Raw genomic sequence first — 5,433 nt, 5'->3', positions numbered from 1 at the left:
CCCAGGACCCTGGGATCATGACCTGAGCCAAAGGCAGATGCTTACCGACTGAGCCACCCGGGCGCCCTTAGTCAGGTTTTTTCTTTATTGGCCAGATCATTTGGGATTTCCAGGAAACTGGAAATACTTTGAAGAGATGTTGCTATTTGTAATGAGTGCCTAAGGTTTTCTAACATCAGTAATAGAAAAGCTGAATGAGGGGCACCTGGGTGGCTCAGTCGTTAAGCGTCTGTCTTCGGCTCAGGTCATGGTCCCAGGGTCCTGGGATCGAGCCCCACATCGGGCTCCCTGCTCCTTGGGAAGCCTGCTTCTCCCTCTCCCACTCCCCTTGCTGTGTTCCCTCTCTCGCTGTGTCTCTCTCTGTCAAATAAATAAAATCTTTAAAAACAAAAACAAAAAAAAAGATAAGCTGAATGAGCCAAGTGTTTACTTAGAGTCCATTTCAGCTCTGGTGTAAGAATGTCTTACCTTTATGAATATCATCAAGGGTGATCTGGTTGGCGAGGTTATTCTGTTTAGGGTAGGACAGGAAGAGGAAACTGTAATATTAGCAAAAACAAAAGGGTATAGCAATGACCTTGTTCAAATTGTCAGGTCATCCGTTGTGGGGTGTGTGAGGCTTTGTCTGTGGGAGCAAGGGTTGGGCTGCAGTGGGCTCCCCGTGTTCTCCTGTCCTCTTGCTGGAGCACTTGGTGTGTTGTCCTCCCCTGGGCAGGCGTGGATGTGATGCTCACCCTCTGTGGGGTGCATCCCCCTTTTGGCTTCTGTGATCCCCTCAGCAGCACAGCAGGCCTTTGAAGTGCAGGAGCCCAGAGGAGCATCCAAGACTCTGGATTCTGGAGTAGATGGCCTGGGGCCAGGTCCTCCGTCTACCGCTCGCCAGCTTCACGACTGTGCACAACTTAATTGCTTTCTGCACCTTGCGCTTCCTTCATCTGTATAATGGGTGTAATAATAGTCCCTACCTCACAGGGGTAAATGATTGTAAAGAAAGAAGAACCGTCAAGACGTGGAGTTGAAATGACCTGATTCTGGTCATCTGGTGCCATTGTTTTCAGTACGGGAGGTGAGCCTCCGGGAGACCCACAGTAACGTTTCCTCTCTCCTTCCTGCCCATGTGGGAAGAATTTCTCATTTCTTGTATTGAATGCCAGGGGAAAAGTTTGATAGCATGTTTTTACTAGAAATACAAATAATTATCATGAAAATGACTGTTGCCACCTAAGAAATGGAATTAGCTAAACTAAAAGGGACCTTTTTTTTTATATAAAGCGCCCCCCCCCAAATAAAGCCCAAGTAGTTTTTGTAGAGTTACTGCACCTAAGATTAGTTATGGTAAGTGACAGTCTCATCCTATTTATGGGTGAAAATATTAAAAACATAATCAGCCATCTGTTTAAAACACAACACCACACGATTTCGTTGAAATGATTCGGCTCTGCTGCTTTAATCTTGAATTTGGCTGGGTTGCATGTGAGTTGATTTTTTTCCCATTTGAGATGAGCGCAATAAGGTGGGACCCCAGATGTGAGTCCACCAGGAGGAAAAACCGTTTGTGAATTTCATGTCGGTCTAGAAGTCCAATTTGACTTACACCCGTGGGCAGTGTGTGGTGCTGGCTGGGTCTGCATCATTATTCTGAAGTCTGTGCTGATGTCCTGTGACTAATATGTTCCAGCTGTCTGGGTCACTACTTTGGAGTACTATTTATTTGCGGTAGTGATGCTGCAAATAGGAAAAGCTTTCCCTTTTGTTGGTTGAGAGCTCTGCTGGTAATTAGCAAAACAAGCATGCCTCTTATTTGGGAGAGATTGGAAAGGCGGCTGAAGGGTACATTGTACACAACCACAGTGGAAAACAATTTGGCATTACTTAGAAGAGCTGAACACGCGCACTCCCGAGCTCAGTCCTCCTCTCTTAAGTGTATACCCTGTAGAAACGCGGTATGTGCCCCAGGGACAGGCACTGGAATGTAAATAGCGTTGTTCATAATAGCAAAAACTGACAAAACCCCAGGTGATCCTCGGTGGAATGGAGCGGTGAGCTGTGGGTCTGTTCACACAGAGGGAACTGTATAGATAGTGGTGATCATCAACCACGGCCACGTGAGTCGCCAGGGGTGAATCTCAGAATCCGCATCGGAAGAGGCAAGTCTTAATACATACACTCCGGTTTTACTTTACATTGGTTTTAAAACCTGGCAAAATGCAACCACATACTGAGAATATGTATGTGATGAAAACATACGCCCGAGCGGAGGAATTAAATCAGAATTGGGGCTAGCGGTTAACTGTGCAGGGGAGTGGATGGAGGGAGTCAGGGAGGGGCACACACGTCTTCCATAAAACCCCACAAAACCCCCAGACCCAGCCGCTGGGGTATCGGGTGCACGGGCTTTGTTTCCATTATTCTCTAGTCTGACATATGGTCACCGAATAACAGGGTACCCCAAATGGAGCAGCTTAAAACACTGACCAACACTGGTCATCTCACAAGGTCTGTGCGTGGGCAAGACGTCGGGACAGCTTGGCTGGGTGGTTCTGGTTCGGCGTCTCCCATCTGGTTGTGGTCCAGGTAGCCGTGGCAGCAGCCGTCCTCAGAAGGCTCGGTGGGCTCGAGGTGCAGCTCCCGGGCTCCCCAAGGCTGTTGTGCTGAGGGCCCTCCCAGGACAGAGTGAGGAGGCTGCCCCGGGCCCCAGCCGTTCAGATTCGACTCCCATTTCCCCCGGCTGGATGGAGAGACGTGCACGTTCAGTGGGCAGTAGGAAGAGGGGCAGGAAGCTCCCCGTATGCTCAGTGGGGGGGGGGGCACCAGAGCTTGAGTGTGGGACGCAGGATCATTGGCGCCTCCTCCGAGGCTGGTTCCTGTGCTTGTGCACTTTTTGATCTACTTCACGATAAAGTTTTTCTAGACAAGCCGAACTGGGAAGCTTATTTTGCGTTAGTAATGGTGCGGGCACTCATCGACATGACAAGGATGTGGGTGCCACACGTTTGCAGTGTGGGGCTGGAGCAGAGTCCGTGGTGGGAGCTGACTTGGGGGGAGGGGGCCCTGGCTGCTGACAGCACCTGTGGGGGGGTGGGGGTGGGCAGGGCAAAGAGGGACCCGGGGAGTACGGACCCCAGGACGTGTGGTGTCGACGGGACCACATGTGCCTAGATGTCCCGTCTACCTGTGTCCCTGGATCGGGTGGAAATCTGGGACTCGTGATTTTTGAGGAGAATTCTCTGGGCTAAGGGCCACTGGTACTGTCCTGGGCTCACCATGATATTGAAGTCTCTACCAGCCTCAACTGTTCTCCCGAGACCCCCTTTAATGAGAAAGGAGAGCCCACCCCTCACTCCCTTCCCCTACAAGTGAGGGTGTAGCTGGAAATGAACTGGACAAGTAAGGATAGGAGTTTGAGCTTAATTCATGCTGTGATTACATTGTGCTCACAATGTGTGTTTGTTTTATTAGCAAGTTTTCAATTGCTGTTTCATTTGCTTATTCTCACCAAAATCTCTGAGTAAAACTGATGTTTCCAAAGGAGCGTCATGTGTTTTCCCTTGGATTTGGGTAGCTTTTGGCCTAACTTCCTGGTGAGTGTTCCTGGGGTCCAGGTGCTCCGGCGTGTGAGGCATCAAGACCCATCCTATCTCCTTGTGGGTTGCAGCATCCTTGGGAACAGGTGCTCCCCAGTCCCCAGGTGAGGAAGCAACTTGAGGCAGTTCTCTCGGTTTTTCATCGAGCTGGGAGTGGAGGAGACGGGACTGAAAGCCAGGCACAGGGGCCCTGACTCACTTTCTTCAAGCTTTCGTATGTGGCTCCTTCACATGTTGGACGTCGATACCTGTAAACCTCTTTGTGCAGGATTGTGGTGACCAGTGCATGAAGGACCCCTTTAGGCCATCTTTTTTTTTTTTAAAGATTTTATTTATTTTTTTGACAGAGAGAGACATAGCGAGAGCAGGAACACAGGCAGGGGAAGTGGGAGAGGGAGAAGCAGGCCTCCCGCAGAGCAGGGAGCCCGACGCGGGACTCGATCCCAGGACGCTGGGATCATGACCTGAGCCGAAGGCAGACGCTTAACGACTGAGCCACCCAGGCGCCCCTCCCCTTTAGGCCATCTTATGGGGACACCACGTGTTCCTCAGTGGTTCTGATGCCGCCTCCATCCTCAGTGGTAGAGCCGTGCATGTCATTATACGGGACCTGGCTGGTTACAAAAATGAGAGGAAATATCCTCAACAGCAAGTGATAATTGCCTTTTGTTGTGGCCAAGGTAAAAGGCACCTCTGGTGATGCTTGTTTTGCTTCCCTTCCCTTGGCCAACAGTGTTCTCTTTTGAGAAAAAAGGGAGAAAAAAAATACACGTATAATGTCAAAATTACATTAAGGGTTATTGTGTTTAAAAGAGAAGTATAATTACTAGTAGTAGTTATAGAATTGGTAATCATAATTAGAGTATTAATGGTAGTATTAAGAATGATTATTATTATTTTTTAAAGAATTTATTTTAGGGAGAGAGAGAGCACAGACAGGGGGAGCGGGGAGGAGGGGCAGAGACAGAGGGAGAAGCAGACTCCCTGCTGAGCAGGGAGCCCCCGATGTGGGGCTCGATCCCAGGACCCTGAGATCATGACCTGAGCCGAAGGCAGATGCTTCACCGACTAAACCATCCAGGTGCCCCAAGAATGATTATTCTTCAGGGAACAAACTGCCGTGCACCACCCCCCCCAGATGGCATGTGAATATGTTTGGCCTCTTGGCCTTGAGGTTGCTTTTGAGGAGAGCATCGTATGGAGGTGGGGGGGGGCCACCTGTATGGTGAGACATGCCTTGAGCTTGGGGTCAGAAGATCTAAGTAGAGGTTTCATCCCCGGTGTTTTCTAGTTGAATGTCCTTGTCGTACTGTCATGATGTCGGTTGGCACGTGGTGGGTCTGCCTGGGAGACCCAGGAGGCCCAGCAGTCTGGCGTGGCTCGGAGGGTGCATGGGGGCCTCACGTGGGGTCTCAGAAATCCAGTCACACTCGGGCCCTGGAAGCTCCCCTGCTCTTCTGAGTGGAGGTTTGGGTGACGTCACGTGTCACTGCCTTGAGATTGATGTGAGTTAAGAGATACTTAATCAGGAATTTCTTTGTTCCAGAACTTTCTAGAGTGGCTGAGGCTAACGATTGTTCCGCACATTCAGGATGGGATCGATCAGTTTTTTCTCTTTTCACTTTTCTCCTTGCTTAAAAGCAATTTAGGTAGAGCACCTTTTTAATCTAGAGGTTTGTCATAAATGAAGAATATTTTCTCAACTGAAATAGCTTTAATTTAATAAAAATCCTTGGTGGTAACATGTTGTTTCGCTTCTGCTTGCAGGGTGAGGGAGCATGAACGGCCTTGAATGTGCCCCTGGGCTTATTTAGCCATTCGCTTTTCATTAGGAGAAAGAAGACGGCCA

General features: G+C 49.5%; 1 long non-coding RNA gene across 1 annotated transcript; it reads left to right on the top strand.

Annotated features, from left to right (window-relative positions):
* The first annotated feature begins 198 nt into the window (after positions 1–198).
* On the top strand, positions 199–4,243 carry LOC145718316 (uncharacterized). The gene is made up of 2 exons (XR_014141721.1): positions 199–3,887; positions 4,105–4,243. It is a non-coding gene; the product is annotated as an uncharacterized LOC145718316 (long non-coding RNA).
* Positions 4,244–5,433: the final 1,190 nt, after the last annotated feature.

Source organism: Leptonychotes weddellii, unplaced genomic scaffold (genome assembly GCF_054177405.1).
Source record: "Leptonychotes weddellii isolate Sample4059 unplaced genomic scaffold, ASM5417740v2 HiC_scaffold_13932, whole genome shotgun sequence".
In the NCBI taxonomy this organism is placed as follows: Eukaryota; Metazoa; Chordata; class Mammalia; order Carnivora; family Phocidae; genus Leptonychotes; species Leptonychotes weddellii.
Note: the sequence above shows the minus strand (reverse complement) of the source record. Positions and strands in the feature narration are given on the sequence as shown.